Genomic DNA, 16,766 nt, shown 5'->3' on the forward strand with positions numbered 1-16,766 from the left:
CACTCATGGCTCATGCACTCAGGAATTACTCCTGGCAATGCTCAGTGGACCATATGGGATGCTGGGACTCGAACCTGGGTCAGCCGCATGCAAGGCAAACGTCTTACCTGCTGTGCTATTGCTCCAGCGCCCCTCCTCCCCTGCCACACACACACACAACTGCCTGGTACTTATTATGGCTGAGCCTTGGGAACTATTCCCAGCAGCACTGGGTGGGGGCCCTGTAGTGCCAGGGAATGAACCTGGGCCGCCAGTATGCCAAGTATGTATGTCAGTCCTTTGGACCACCTCCTAGGTCTGGCCTCTATTGTTTTATTTTATTATTATTTTAAACTTTTATTTGTAGCACCATGGTTTAAAATATGGTTAATAATAGGGTTTCATGTGTCCCTCAACACGCCCTGTCCCAGCGTGTCTGCTTCCTTCACCATTGTCCCAGTATCCCCCAAATTTGGAACGCTTCATGAATTTGCATGTCATTCTTGTGCAGGGGCCATGCTAATCCTCTCTGTATCGGTCCGATTTTAGTTTATGTGCTGTGAGGTGAGCATCCGGCCTCCATTATTGATCAACTGGCAAATGCAGGAAAAAGTCTCCAGATGGCACCCTGTGGACATGTCCCCCCTCTCCCGACTCCCCACAGTCCAGAGTCTAGGGTGCAGCCCCTTAAGGAGGACTCAAGAATACTGGAGGGCAGAGTTAATCAGGTCATCCACCCCCCGCCCCTGCACCTCTTCTCAGCTCCACTCCTGGCTGCACTGTGTCTGCGGTTAAATATATGGAATTATCTATTACAATACTTCAATATTTATTACATTGATTTCGCTTTAAATGCTTTGTAAATCATAGCAAAAAATAATGGCCTTCCAACAGAGAGTCATATACCGTAATCAACTGGAAGAAAGTCAGCATTGTAATTTAAAATAAAAAAATCCTTATGTGAGTCTCTCGTTTAAATTAAGAGACAGGACGTGATTCAAATAATAAGACCCAAGTGAGGCTGGTTTTTCTTGGCAAATTAGTAGAGGTTTTAACTGGAACTGAAAAGGTGTTAAGGTGGAACACTGACCTTATTAGACCTTAATTATTTTCTGTTGTTACATTTCTGGAGCCAAGGTTTTTTTCCAAAGTGCCCACATTAAGCCTCATCTTGAGAACTTTGGCTTTAGAGAGATATCACTTCTCAAGAGGCATTAGTGGGGGAAAAAAAAAGCAGCCACTTCGCCCATGTCCCTTGTCTCCATTCTACAGTTTTCAGGGCACCTGAAACTCTGCTTTGGAGGCAATATGCTTGTCCTTGAAAACTAAACATTCACCCCACGGTGTCCCTGGCTTCTCCCTGTTCAACACTCAGCCTTCCTATGGTGGTCTGTCCCTGGGTCTATTCTCTGCTGGTGGGTGGAGCCAGTGGAGAGGAGGGGACCTGTGTGGGAGCGTGCACATATGTGTGTGTGTATGTATACATGTGCAGCGTGGATGTGCATGTATGCATGTGTGCAGTGTGTATGCACGTATACATGTGTGCAGCATGGATGTGTGTGTACACATGTGGGCAGTGTGGATATGTGCGTATATACACCTGTGCAATGTGGATGTGTGCGCATGCTTGTGTGCCGGTTGCAGGGAAGGTGGATACAGCAAGCAGAAGTTTCTTTATCTTTCACTGCAAAAGTCCTGCTCTGCTTCCACGGCCTAATTTGACTAACGTCCTTCCCAATGCGCGTCAGCCCCAGCCTGAGACGCCCAGGCTGCCTGGAGACGAACATGGAGCAAATGAGTCAAGTAGAAAAAGTATTTTAAGTAGCAATAATGGTTTTGGGAATGTGGCTCAATGGCAGAGTGCATGACTTGTATGTGTGAGGCCCTGGGTTCAACCCTGAATGGAAAAGAGAGAAAAATAAATAAAAAGGCAGATAGATAGATAGATAGATAGATAGATAGATAGATAGATATAGAGAGAGAGGGAGGAAGGGAGGGAGGGAGGGAGGGAGATGGAGAGGGAGGGAGAGAGAGAAGGAAAGAAATCAGAGTCTAGAGTGATAATACAGCAGGTAGGGCGCTTTCCTTGCACACAGCTGATAGGAGTTCGATCCCCTATATCCCATATGCTCCCTTGAGCTTTATCAGGAGTGATCCCTGAGTGCAGATCCTGAAGTTAGCCCTGAGCACCGCTGGGTGTGGCCCGTGAAACAAAATAAGAATAAAATAAAATAAAGATGAATACAGGAGCAATCCTTGGAAGAGCCTTAGGAAGACATTATGGAGAAGAGAACATTTTCTGATCAATGTTCTATCTAAAGATATTGAATCTTACTGCAAAGAAAACAACCCTTCAGTTCAGTTTTGTTGTGGTGATGGTGGAGGCCACACTGGTGCGCTGAGTGGGGAGCAGAGCCCACGAAGGAGGGATCAGGGCCGCCCCCACAGTGCTGAGGAGCATGTGATGTTGGGGATAGACTCAGGTATCATGGGCGCAAGACTTTCATTGGGGGAGGGAGTTGGCTCGTACCTAGTGACATCAGGGGTTACTCCTGGCTCTGCACTCAAGAATCAATCCTATAGGTGCTCTAGAGACCATATGGGATGCTTGAGATAGAACCCAGGTCAGCCTTGTGCAAGGCAATTACCCTATCAGTGGTACTATCCCCCCCTCCTGCCTACTATACACACACACACACACACACACACACACAAGACTTCTACACTCTGTTACTCAGCCACATTCCCACTCAGTTCATTTGCAGTCAACACTAGCCTATGCCTCACCCTGGGCTAGGCGCAGGGAGGTACAGGGATGCCTTGAGGATAGTTTCTGGCTCCTTGCATGGCAGAAGCAAGGAGATATTTCTCAGGAGTCCTCCCTTGGAGCACCCAGGGGCAGCCAGGCGAGGCTGGCAGCTTGCTCACCCAGCTCCCAGTGTGACTCCGGCCGGTGGCTAGTGTGTGGAGTCAGCATCCTCCTCTTAGGTCAGCCCAGGAGAAGCTGCTCTCTCTGCCCACGCTCCCTTCCCACCCTCCACCCCCAGGTCCCCCAGCTGACTGAAAAGGTGCAAGAGGGAATCTGAGAGATTCTGTGCTGTTTGTTTTGGGTTCAATGGAATCTCATTTACACGTGTTAATTGCAACTAATTGGCACTAATTGGATGAACAGGAAACCCTCTGGGAGCACTCATACCTTTAATTTGTAGTAAATATCATTAATTAACATATGCTAATTAGAGCCAATTAACATTGATTAAGGGTTTCCAGCTACTTGGAAAGTACAACTCTGTGTCCTCTCCGGTTAGCCTAAGTCAGCACAAAACAGGACCCAGGAAGCTGGCCAGAGGAGGGTCCTTTGATGGCCTCCCCAGGCAGGGCACCTTGACTGGGGCTTATCTCAACGAAGTCGGTTGCTGGGAGGATGGCACTCTGCCCTCTCCTACTCCAGCTGGGCTGGAGGGGTCTGCAGGGCCAGGCTAGCACTGGTCAGGGAGTGGGAGGAAACAGGCCGTGGGAGACTCTGGGGATGCACTGACTCCCACGAGCTCAATGAGCACCAGGCTGGGTGGCACGAGAAGGTCATAAACCTCAGGGGCATTCTACAGGTCAGTCTGGCAGGAGAGGAGGGGCCACTGTTTGCATACCAGCTCTGCCTCTGAGTGGGTAGTGAGAAGCATGTCCACCCAAGACAGACAGACACGCATGCAGACATCTCTGGCAAAGGTGCATGCCAACCTCCTCTGTGTAACTTGAAGAGAGGAATGAGGATCCCTCCTCCCTCGGACAGGTGCATGGGTGCCAATGACCTCTGTAGGATGTGACCTTTGCACAGCTTGGGAAGACTGAGATGTTATTCAAACCATCCAGGGTGATTGTGTTAGATTTTATTTTAATTTTTTTTAATTGAATCACCATGGGATGTACACTTACAAAGTTGTTCATGATTGAGTCTCAGTCGTAGGATGTTCCAATGGTGTTAGATTTTTAAAAAGAAAAGATTTGCCTGAGAACCAGAAAGCTTTAAAGTCTCTGTCCTGTTCTGTTACTATTATGAGACCCTGGGGATTGCTTTTAAGAATATATACATAGTTGTATTTTGGCCCAATTACCGAAGAAATAAATACTTTTCTCAGACCTCTCGCTTCAGGATTGTCTCCGTCTGCTGCAGGTTTCTGAGGTTCAGCCTCGCCTTTTCATTGTTCCATGTCCAAAGGCTATCTTCTCCAACAGGTGCAAGTCTCCAGAAGAGAAAGTTGAAGTCTGCTTTGCTTATTGTGACAGTCCATGGACACTAAAACTATTTGTTAAATGAGCACATAACTATTTGTTAAATGCGCATGTAAGTATGTGTTAAATGAGCACGTAAAATAAAAGCTACCAGGGCCAGAATGATAGTAGAGTAGGTAAGATGCTTGCCTTGTATGTGGCTGAGCCAGGTTCAATCCATATGATCCATATAATTCAATCCATACAATGCCACCCCATATAATCTCTGGCAGAAGTGATTCCTGAGTGCAGAGCCAAGAGTAAGCCCTGAGCAGTGCTGGTTGTGGCCTAATCCCCGTTCCCCAACTTCCCACCAAAACCAAAACAAACAAAGGCCATTTTTGACGTCTCTGAGACACATCAACAGGCTGCAATACATGCTTGGTATACAAGAATCTGGAGTTCAGCATCCCTGACACCACAAGTTCCCTTATGTACTGCCCAAAATGATGTCCCCTCAAGCACAGATGCAGGAGTGGCCCTGCTGAGTCTGGTCCAAAAAAAATTTTTTTAAAGTCTAAATAGCCTGAGAGATAGTACAGTGGTAGGGCCCTTGCCTTGCATGCAGTTGACCCAGTATTACATATAGTCTCTCAAGCACTGCCAGGAGTAAGTCCTGGGCATCTCTGGGTATTCTCCCAAGTGCTGACTCCGTATACATGAGGCTGCTTGTTCATCGTTAGCACTGCCCCACATCAGCAAGCCACCAAAAGTATGTGACCCCCTAGTCATTGAAACAGCGATGACAAAGGGAAGAGGTGGGGGGAAAAGCCACTTGTAATTTCTATCACTGCAGAGAAAACATTTGTTGTATGTGTACATGTATATTATAACATTATATTTGCACATATATAATATAAAGAACACATATATAAGACATATCTGTACCAAATGATTAATGCAATATTTAATTTAATAATTTTAAAAATATAAATACTACAACTTTACAAACCCAAAGAATCAACCAAAAAGAAAGAAGGCCTGGATTGGAACAGTGGAACAGCAGCTGGGCCGCTTGCCTTGTGCACAAACCAGATTAGATCCCCAGTACCCTATGTGGTCCCCCAAGTCCTGCCAGGAGTGACACCTGGTTGCAGAACCAGGATTTAGCCCTGAGCACTTCCAGATGTGCCCTCCCCCTCCTCAAGAAAAAAACAAAAGAAAGAAAGAAAAAGGACTGGAGAGATAGTATAGGGGTAAGGCACTTGCCTTGTATGCAAGTGGCCTGGGCTCAACCCCCAGCATGCGGTATATGATCCCCAGAACACCACCAGGAGTGATCCCTGAGCACAGAACCAGGAGTAAGCCCTGAGCTCCTCTGGATGTGGCCCAAAACACTTCCTTCAAAAAGAAAACCAAACCCAAGTCACTTAAGTAATCAATCACTTCAGTCATTAGTTTGATTTGCTTATTTTTTGGTGAATTTTTAAATCATAAAATTAAAAATTTCTGTCTCAATGCCTCTGAATCAAGTTAGCTAATAAAAGTCTAAAAAAATTAAAAGTAAGTGGAGTTCATGCCCAATTCAATAAGCCTAATCAATGGCTGAATAAATAGCAGTACTCCTACGCTATAAAAATATTAAAAGTAAAATTTGATTATTAAAACTTTGCAGAACTAAATACATGCGAGAGACATTTCCAGAGTTAAATGTGCAAATGGTGTTTTCTGCAAACAGCTAACACTTAGACTTCTGAAGTTATTAAAGTGTAAAAACTGCACAAAGGAAGCTGGAGCAATAGTACAGAAAGTAGGGCGCTTGTCTTGTACGTGGCTGACTTACGTTCAATGTCTGGCACCCCGATGATTCCCCCGAGCCTGTCAGGAGTGATCCCTGAGTGCAGAGTAAACCCTGAGCACCAGCCGGATGTGGCCCCAAACCAAATAAATAAATAAATAATAAATAAAAATAAACACTACGATGCAGAAAGACTTTTGGAGTGTCCCACATATGCATGCTGCTTTTCTCTCTTACAATATGTTCGGCGCATGCAGAATTCTATAGGCTTCTAGAGCACAGGAGGCACTGTCATGGAGTTAACCTGGCTCTTGAGCCTGAGCACTCCCAATTTTTTTTTTTTTGGTAATGAATATTGTTGAGATGAACAACATTCTTGCACTTAAACCCTTGCATCCATCTCAGATTACTTCCTAGGCATAATTCCGGGCAGAACTGTTGAAGCAAAGGGAAGGCCTGCTTTTAAGCCTTGGCTGCGGGTATCCGACGTGCCCCGGAGGAACACTGTGCTAACTTCCAGGGCCTGCTCCCGTGCAGTCATTCACACCTGGAACTGTGGCTGGGAGCAGGGCCCTCCGCCTCCCTGCCAGCACTGGGCATGGTGCTTCTTTTTCAACCACATGGCATGCCAGGGAGCTGAGTTTCGCCTCTGAGGAGGTGCCAGCACCCACGACACTCAGCTCTCCAGGCTTCTCACGCCAGCGGTGGACCAGATGCTGTGACCCGGGGAGGGGAGGACTTGCTCTGTGACCCAGGGAGGGGAGCCTGAGAAGAAAAAGCTTGAGAGTTCCCACATTGGAGCAACTGGCTGTCATGCAGGGATGAAGCATCTGGGTGGGATAGACGTTGGCAGGAACCCCACTTTCAAGTTTACCTCTGCAGTGAACCTTTGTCCACCCTACTCAGAGAAGCAGATTTCTGGAGGGGGCGTTGGATGTCAGGATCTGAGGCAAATTGCAGGCTGAAAAACAACCTGCCAAAGGCTGGAAAGTGGGTTAAAAGCTCTTGCTGTGTGACCGACCCCCCTTCTAAAGGCTTCTGTGCTTCTGTCACTGAATCTTTCCTCAACCAAGTGAGGTTTAGCCCCATTTCACAGGCCAGGAAACTGAGGCCTGGGAGGCTCATCCACATGCCTGAACTCACAGTCCACAGGTGGCTGAGTTACCCCCTGAACTGGCATCTAGATACCATGTTTGGCCTTCTGGGTGCTACCCCTTCCTGCCAGCCCTCTTTTTTGGAGCTGGAAGAGAGGTGCTGGGTGGCCCTGGGAGGGTGTTGAGGGGGCTCTTGCCTCTCCCCTGGACCTCGGTGGCTTTGCTGAATGGACACCCCCATTCCCATGGAAAGCTAAGGTCTGAGGGAGAGCTGCTGGGGAGGTTCACAGCAGCTTAATTACCAAAGTGATTTTAATTTGTTTTTGTTAATTGAAATCTCATTAAGCAAGTAATTTACTCCAGCACTGCTCAGGAGGCTGCAGTTCTGCGGGCGGGCCAGGGCACTGGGGTAAGGGGGGCTGTTGTCTTCCCCGTAGTTGGGGCTTGAGTGTCTGAGTGTCTGAGTCGGGGAGTGTGGCCCTGCCATCCACATGGCATCCTTCTCCGTGGCTTGTCCCCTCCTGTCCACCTAGCCAAGACCCTGGATGCAGCCTGCCGGCCTGTGCCCTGGAAAAGACTAGAGATGACCAATCCATGGGGGCTTCCAGGGGGAGGTCACACTCTTGTGTCTGGTGTAGACCACGGTTTACTTGGTTGGACGCTGGTGCCACTCTGCTCCCATAAAAAGGTTGAAGATTACCAGTGGTTATTTCATTATTAGCTTTTATTGTCTTTTTTTTTATTGTTTTGGGCCACACCTGGCAGTGCTTGGTGAGATGGGCTGTTCCTCCTGGTAGTGCTCTGGGAACTGTGCAGTGCCAGGAATCGATTCCAGAGGTCCTGCATGTAAAGCCTCTCTGCTCCAGTCACTGAACTCAGCTAGTAGGTGCCAGTCCTCGGGTGTGGAAAGGCCAAACCCTCTGGTTTAGAAACACACAGAGAAGCAATCGGGCGTTTTTCTGTTTTTGTGCCAAACACTGTTCCAGGCATGCCCTGCAGAAGCTGAGGGAACAACAGATCTTCCATTCCTTAGCAAACAGCTCCCTCTCCCTAGATCGCCTTGGAAACAGAGACCCCCTCCTGCACCATCCTCGCCCCCTTAGCCCATACGAGAACTGTTCACTGCGTGTGTGTGTGTGTGTGTGTGTGTGAGAGAGAGAGAGAGAGAGAGAGAGAAAGAGAGAAAGAGAGAGAGATATACACACACAGATGGTGACTGGCTTAGGGGCCACACCCACTGGTGCTTGGGGGCTACTCCAGGTTTGGTGCATAGGGATTATTCTCGGAAGTGCTCATGGAATCATGTGGTACTAGAGGTTGAACCCAGGATTCCTACATGCAAAACAGTGTTCCAGCCCATTGAGTCATGTTATTCTCCAGCCCAGCCCTGGCCAAGTTTCCAGTCCCTTTACTGGTCTTATTCTCAGACTTCTGCTGTGTACCAGGGTGAAGAATATTTGAGGTTTCTCCAGTCTCTTGGACTGAGCAGGAAGCAGCAGCAACCTCGCCTTCCTTATCCCAACTAGAATGCAGAGGATGGAAATCCCCCAACCCTGAGTGTTTTTGGTGGTGAATGAATGGAAGCACGGCAGCTTCCTGCCCATCCTTCCCATTATGGAGGGAAAGGCACTGAACGGTGTGGTGGGCCCGGGAAATGGTGCCGCCATCAGAATTTACTCACATTCCTTGGTGGAAATTTTGCATCTATTAAGCAATAACTCCCATCCCTATTCCCACGCCCCTAACAAACACCATTCCATTTTGTCTGGATTCCACTACTCTAGGTCCAAGTCAGAGAAAATATCCAGAGTGCCTTTTTGCGTCTGGCTTATTTCAGTAAGGGCACTTTTCAGGGAAGGCTTTTTGGGCTCTAGATTTTGTGAGCTTCCCTTTCTCAGTGCCGACGCCCCTCCTACCCCACACCTCACACGTTATAATCCCTTGGCATCACCATCCTGCTACAACTGTAAATGCCACAAACAGAAGGGGAATCGGCATTGGGGGATGCAGGTGCTAGTTCAGTCATGAGGGTTCTGAGCACGAGTTTCACGATACACCATCATCGGTCTTTAGAGAGGCCAATCCTGTTCTTGGGGTGATCAGGGTCAGTGATTCTTGGCTAACTGAACCAGCCATTCAAACTAAAGATCTGAGGATGGGGGCTTTGTGGAGCTGGGAATACTTGGGCCACGCCAGTGTTTTGGGGAGAAGCGGGGAGTCATGTGGTGTTAGGACCGAACCCAAGTCAAGTGCATGCGAGACTAGCATCCTACCTGCAATACTATCTTCTGCCCTCTGGGAGAGTCAATTCTTTTTTTGATTTGGGGGAGGAGCTTCCCAGCATGCTTGGGCATCTTGGGGCCAGGCCTGGTGACGCTTGGGCAGTGTGGCACTCACAGCTGGATGCTCAGGTTCTGTGATGCAATGTTACCCAACCCCTGGGGAGCTGTGACATGAATTTGGCCCTTTGAGTTTTCTCACCAGGCCCATCCTCTAACAGTCCATCATGGAATGGGACTGTCCAGGGACCTGTCATTTAGCATCCCCAGGCTTGGCCTCCTCAGGGCCATGTGCTGAGTATGAGCAGCAACCTCTCACCTGGTTCTTGAGGGGTGTGTGTGTGTGTGTGTGTGTGTGTGTGTGTGTGTGTGCGCGCGCGCGCGCACACGTGGACACATGCACATGCATGACTGAAATGCATGCTGCTCCTCCAGCTGTGCCCCCAGGCGCATGGGGCCAGCAGAAGGTTCTGGACCCTCCCGCAGGCCTGGGTGCCAGTTTGCCAGTGCTCTGCCTGCACCAGGCCTTTCCCCTCGTGGATCCCCCCATTGCGTTGCCTCTCCAAGATCCTCGCCATCCGGCTGCCTCCTCCTTTTGCCCCTGTCTCCGGCCACTTGGTAGCTTTCCAGGCCTGACATTTCCAACATGCGATGCCATATGTATTGCCACTCTCAGGTAATTATCACGTAAAATTAAGCTAGTCTTGTACATGAAACCAGCAATTAGCCAGGGATTGAAGGTCAGGGAGAGCTCGTTTATAGAGTCGCTAACAAAATGTTAAGTGGAAGTGTGTGTCAGATGGGCCAGGAGGCTGGATTAGCCGGGGTCGCCGCGGTGGGAGTGGAGAGCCGGGGAGGCTCCCGGCTCTGCGGCACTGGGCACAGCAGGAGGAGCCGGGGATTTATGGCTCATACTTTTCTCTTCCAGCGCTCAATCTGGGCACGGCTTTGAAGGAAGGTCGCTAAGCCTGCTAAATCCTGGTACATACCGAAGCCATTTCCCCATTCATCCGGAAACCTGGTAGGTCCTGCCCAAAAGCCTGTCTGTCAATGCCACCTCCTGCCTGCCTGCCCACCACCCCAGCATCTGACATTCAGCCCTTCCTTTCTGCTCTGGGTGTCTGAAGGCAAAATGGTCTTTGGAAATGGAGAAAGTTTGCGTGTCCTTCCTTTTGTTTGGAATGCTGTTCTGACTCTCCCAAGCCCCTTTTCACCAGTCTGGTAGTGTTCGATTTTCCTCCAGCAAATCTCATGCTTGCCTTCTCCAGGAGCCTTCCTGGACTCCTGTCTTCCACTATCACCACTGTGTTCCGGAAGTACTTATCTCTGCTTTTGTACCGGGTGCCCTGTTTCTACTATTGCATTTGCACTCTGTGGCGATTCATCGGTGATTTGTCTGTCTCTCCTCCTGGACTGTGAATTATTCATCTCTTCCTGGCAAGCTGGAGCTGCTTAATAAATATTTGTGGAGTGAATATAGAAGCGGTTCTCTCTTGCCCTTTTTCTTTGACATATCTTTCCAAGCTCTGCTCTGGTGACACCTCCTTTGGGCAGCTTTCTTAGATTCCCTTCCCTGGTAGAACTCGTCATGCCTCCTATATTCTTGTGGCACTTGTGGCATTTTCATGAGTGTTTTACCAGTTGGCTCATATTTCTTAGAGACACACCCAGGGCTACCAAGTTGCACGACTCCAGGGGGGCAAGGAGACACCGTTCCTTGCAATGTGGAGATGGTGCGATGGCATCTGTACTTGCAGAGACCTTCCACGGCAAACAGACCTTGCGACTTTTTGAATAGCCTGCATTGAGTGTGCTCTAATTGACCACATCAGTGTCCATTCAGAGTAGGGAAGCAACAGACATGCAAGGAACATGTGTTTCATTAGTGGCTAGGAAGCGACCCTTCAGTGGCAAAATTTGGAGCTGGGTTTCAGGTCTGACTGTGCAGACTTAGGTAAATCACCCAACCTCTCCAGGCCTCATCCTTTTAAGGTAGGTCATAGGAGTGAAAGGCATCAAGACAAAGTAGAAGCCCATTCCCTCACCTCGTTTATGCCTCAGTACAATGAAGCATTTTAAGATTCCTATGGTTTTATGGAATGATGGGCTTGGGGTGGGGGGAGAAATTTGGAAAGGTGTCTGATCTTTGCAAACGAGGGATGGTCTTCTACTTCCGGTTTGTACATGTCTCCTAGCAAGCAGCTCACGTCCTCTCAAAACAGGACATTTTCCTTTCAGATGGCTCTGCTTTCCATAGAGAGTCAGCGTCTGACACTGGACTCCACAGAGCTGCTATCATCAACTCTGGTTTTGCATCATGGGGAAGGGCCCATGGACAAAAATGATATTCAGAATAATCGGATGCTCCAGGCTCAGAGACATTGGTCCCATCTCCCTCCCTGTGTCCGTTGATTGCAAATATGTACATCGTCTTGTTTTCCTTTCTCTGAGTTGCTGCCCCTTTGTCTCAACCCCCCTGAGTCAGGCACCAGGGTAGGTAATTGCTTTCCTTTGTTTAGAATCTGTGCCTCTACTAATGGAACCGAAGATCATGTTTCTATGACTCAGCAAGTATTTCTTTGTTTACTTATTTGTTTATTAAGGGTTTGGGAACCACACTTGGTGGTGCTGGGGTATATTCCTGGTTCTGTGCTCAGGGGTCCTGGAAATGCTCAGGGGACCCTATGCAGTACCCGGGATTGATCAGCGTTAGACATGCAAGACCTTACTCCATGTACTATCTCTCTAACCCCAAAGCAAGGACTTAAAAGAACACCATAGACAAAGTCCAACTACCAATGAGAATCTGGGAAAAGTTATTCACTTTTTTTGTTTTTTTTTGGGGGGTGTGGTTACACCTGGCAATGCACAGGGGTCACTCCTGGCTCTGTACTCAGGAACTACTCCTGGCGGTGCTCAGGGACCATATGGGATGCTGGGAATCGAACCCAGGTCGGCCTCGTGCAAGACAAACGCCCTACCCGCTGTGCTATCACTCCAGCCCCCGGAAAAGTTATTTATAACTCATACCACGAGCTATTAGAGAAACTATTTCTTTAATAGATAAAGAGTGTTCACAACTCAATATGAAAAAGTCCTGTAAGGGTTAGAAATATGAGCAAACTGTATTGGCGAGAAGGACCTGAAATTGCTTTTAAATTTATGCAAAGGTGATTACCCTTATTCATCAGAAGAGAATACAATGAAAAACTACAGCTTTTTTTTTCTCCTGTAATATTGGTGAGGATCAAAGAGTTGCACAACAACATGTTGGCAAAAGGATGAAGAAAAAGACATTCTCCTTCATTGCAAGGATAAATTGATACAACCTTTGGGGTGGGAGTTTAGCTTTATCCACCAACATTTTTAAATGCGCATTTGGTGATTCCACCTCCAGGAATAATCCTGTACATCCACTTGTTCCCGCAGTTCAGATGCAACATTGGACATGAGTGAGGACTTTTGCCTCTTTCCTTCATTGCTCTGTCTCGGGCACACCTGGATTGCAGGCCAGCACTTAGTAAGTGCTAATTCATGCCTGTTGATTAAATAAACAAATGAATGAGTCAATGGATGGCTAAATATCTTAAAATGCAAATTCAAGTTATTCATTGCACATATTTTGGGGGGTGATACTGTGAATTGAGCACAGAAACTCACACATGCAAGGCTGGCTTTCTATCCTTGAACAACATCCCAAACCCTTTCATGTCAAAGTTTTGGTAAGAACCCAGGAACAGAAATAATGTAAATGTGGAACTATAATGGAAGGGTAGAGTGACCTACTGTTCAAAAGATAGAGGGTGTGGTTCAGTGGGAAAGCATACGCTTTGCACATATGATGTCCTGGGCCTGAACCCCATCACCACCTACGTCGCTGAGTACGACCCCTACCATGACAAGTAGGGACCCCTTAGCATAATGTCAACAACAGACTCAGGCAGCTCTCCATGTGCTGATGTGTAAGGATCACGGAGGTTACTATTAAATGAGAAAACAAGGAGCAGGAGAATTTTCATAATACAAACGTGCTGGACACTTGCCTGGGCGCATCTCTGGAAGCTCCCCAGGAGACCATTATGCTTTCTTATGGGTCAAGAAACAGGGCTGAAACAGGAAATAGCAGGTAACTTTATTTTTCAGGACATTTTCTGGAAGGGCTTTAGAATTTTAGGGCACATGACTGTATTATCTACTCAAATAAGCAAATGTATTTCAAAATTTAATTCCAAAGAGCCGAGGAAGTATCCCTGTTTTGGGGCCTGTACATTTACAAACACATTTGGGAGGAAGTAGGAGTATGTGAGTGTACACATGCAAACACACTTTCAATTTGAGAACAAAATTAATTTTATTTTTCAAAGTGGATTACTTCCTTCCATCTGTTGCAGGAATACTTTTAAATACCTCTTCCAAAGTGAGCTATTTGGGGCAGAGATACAATACAGGGTCTAGGCACTTGCATACAGTGACTCTGATTCCATCCCTGGTATTTCATATGGTTCCCCCCAATCAGCAACAGGAGTGACCCCCAAGCACTGAGCCAGGAATAAGCCCTGAGCACTGCTCTGTATGCCCCCAAATGAATAAAGGAAAAAGTGAGCTGGCACACCACACCACCATCTGCATGCTGAAAACCCTTCACTATCATTTATGGAACTCCATTACCTCTTCCCTATATAGTAACTTTGGTTCTATTCTTTCTTCCTGTCTTTTGTGTTGTCAGAACTTGAACTCTGGGTCTCACATGTTCATGGCAAGTACTTGACCACTGCATTACATCCCCAGCCCAGTTTTGAGGTTTAAATCCAATGGTTACTTTTGTATTTGTTTTTTCCTGTTCCCTTGATTTGCTTGTTTATCTATTTATTTATTTTAGCCACACCCAGATGTGCTCAGGGCTCACTCCTGGCATGGCTCGGGGTACCATATGGGGTGCTGGGCATTGAACATGGGTTGGCTGCATGCAAGGCAAGGGTCTTATCTGCTGTACTCTGTTTTGTTTCTTTTTACCACACTTGTCTTTTTCAACTCTGTCCATGTTGCTCTGAATGATGATGAATGATGAGAGTTGATCTTTTCCAACAGCTGAGTCTACTGTGTGTATGCACAGTATCTTTTTTCTTTTTTGCAACGCTCAGGAGTTACTTGTGGCTCTACACTCAGGAATCACTCCTGGCAGTGCTTGGGGACCATATGGGATGCTGGGGATTGAACCCAGGTTGGCCTCGTGCAAGGCAAGCAAGGCATGCTATACTATGCACAGTATCTTTTTTATTTGTTTATTTTTCTTTGGAAACCTGGGTTGTTTCCAGATCTTGGCCACTAAAAAATGGCTTTGCATACATTTTGGGTTTGCCTTGCTTATTGTCACTGCATTATCACTGTCACCTCGTTGTTCATCAACTTACTCGAGCGGGCTCTAGTAACGTCTCCATTCGTCCCAGCACTGAGATTTTAGCAGCTTCTCTTTACTTGTCTTTCCCAATGGTTGGGGGCTCTTTCAGGGACATGGGAATGAGACCTGTTATTGTTACTATATTTGGCATATCAAATATGCCCCGGGGAGCTTGCCAGTTTCTGCTGTACGGGCGGGATACTCTCAGTAGCTTGCTGGGCTCGCCGAAAGCCATATATCTTTCCCTCTATAATACAGGGAAGAAGCCTTGCTCACAGCTGCACTAATTAGTCTTCCAAACAGTTCCTAAGGCCTTCACCTGCTCAACAATGGCTTGGAAGTCATTCACGGGGCTGCTGGAGACCATGTGGTACCAGGGGGCGTAATCTACGATTCCCATATGCAGATATGCCAGCCCTTTGAGCCATCTCCCTAGGCCGTGCTTGACAATCTTGGCTGACTCCCTGTTGTTTATAAAACCCACACTCCTTGTCCTGAATCTCAAGATCTTAAGTCAGTGACCCCCAACTGTCTCTTCCCTTCCCCTTCACATAGTCTTTGCTACAGAAGAACAGAACTTCTAGCCCCCCTCATGTTCACGCACTAAGTTGCCACTTGCCCTTGAACTTTGGTCCTTAGGAAACCAAAGACCCCTTTCTTCTCTTGTAAATCATCTCCACTCTCCAAGGTCACCCCCATCTCTTCCCCCAGAAAGCTCGGATTTCTCTAGATGAAAGTGTTCTATTTGCATCTCTCTTACAGCATTTGGGTTTCTTGAAACCTTCTATTAAGCCTATTTCCACACTTGAAAACATTTTTTGAAGGGTTTTCTTTTGGGCCACACACAGCGATACTCAGGGGTTACTTCTGCCTCTGTACTCACAGAAATCACTCCTGGCAGTGTTCAGGTTGACTGTATGGGCTGCCAGACATCAAACCGGGTTGGCTGCATGCAAGGCAAGCACCCTACACACTGTACTACCTCTCTGGCCCCAATATTTGAAAACCGTTTGCCTAAATCTCTTAGGAGGCAGGTTTCCAGACTTTGCCTTCTGAAAGCATTGTACTGAGAGCTCAATAAAATTGGAATTCAAGAAACTATATGAATCAGTGTACAAGAACACATAATAGGTATTCCAGAAAAGCCCAGGGCTGCGGAGACTCAAAGGCCTGGAGCACATGCCTTCCCTACAGGTGTGATCCTCTGAGTATCCACTGCAGGGTATGCCCCTTGCCCTCCAAATAAGACTGTATCACCTTGTCACTGCCACTGTCATCCCGTTGCTCATCGAATTGCTTGAGCAGGCACCAGTAACGTCTCCATTGTGAGACTTGTTACTGTGTTTGGCATATCGAATACACCACAGGGGAGCTTGCCAGGCTCTGCCGTATGGGCCAGATACTCTCGGTAGCTTGCCTGGCTCTCCGAGAGAGGCAGAGGAACCGAACCCGGGTCAGCCATGTGCAAATTCCCTTCCCGCTCTGCTATCGCTCCAGTCCCCCAAATAAGACATGCAGAATAAAATGGATATGTCTGTGTCCTGGGCTGTGGGTAATCCGTCAGCCTGGTCTTGAGTCCTCAGACCCATCATTATGGCCTATGACATCCCTAGGGGGAATCATTTGCACACCTAGTTGCACACAGCCTGTGTGGGGCCCGTGTACAGTGACCTCGCAGGAACCTACTGCAGCCCACCCACGCTCACCCGCCTGGACATAGAAGAGGGCCCAGACGAGACCAGACGGTGAGGCAGACACATTCCAGACGGATGAGGCAGGTCCTCGGTGTCTCACGTCTGGCTCCCTCCTCCACCTGCAGACGCTCAGGCTTTGCAGGCACCCCCACCCCCGAGAGAGGGCTCGGACCCTACAGGTGGCTGAGTCTCAGGAGCCTTACCTGTAAAATGGGCTCATCCACACCTGCTTGCCAGGCTGCGGGCGGCACCGGACAGTGTGTCTGGGATGGGCCTGGCATCTGTCTGGGGCTCAGGGGCTCATGCCCCAGGCAG

The 16,766-nt window shown here is 47.9% G+C and overlaps 1 non-coding gene across 1 annotated transcript; it reads right to left on the minus strand.

The window, feature by feature from the left end:
- Positions 1 to 445: 445 nt before the first annotated feature.
- LOC129403848 (U6 spliceosomal RNA) lies at positions 446 to 551 on the minus strand. The gene has a single exon (XR_008629508.1). It is a non-coding gene; the product is annotated as a U6 spliceosomal RNA (small nuclear RNA).
- Between the last annotated feature and the right edge of the window lie 16,215 nt (positions 552 to 16,766).

Source organism: Sorex araneus, chromosome 3 (genome assembly GCF_027595985.1).
Source record: "Sorex araneus isolate mSorAra2 chromosome 3, mSorAra2.pri, whole genome shotgun sequence".
Taxonomy (NCBI): domain Eukaryota; kingdom Metazoa; phylum Chordata; class Mammalia; order Eulipotyphla; family Soricidae; genus Sorex; species Sorex araneus.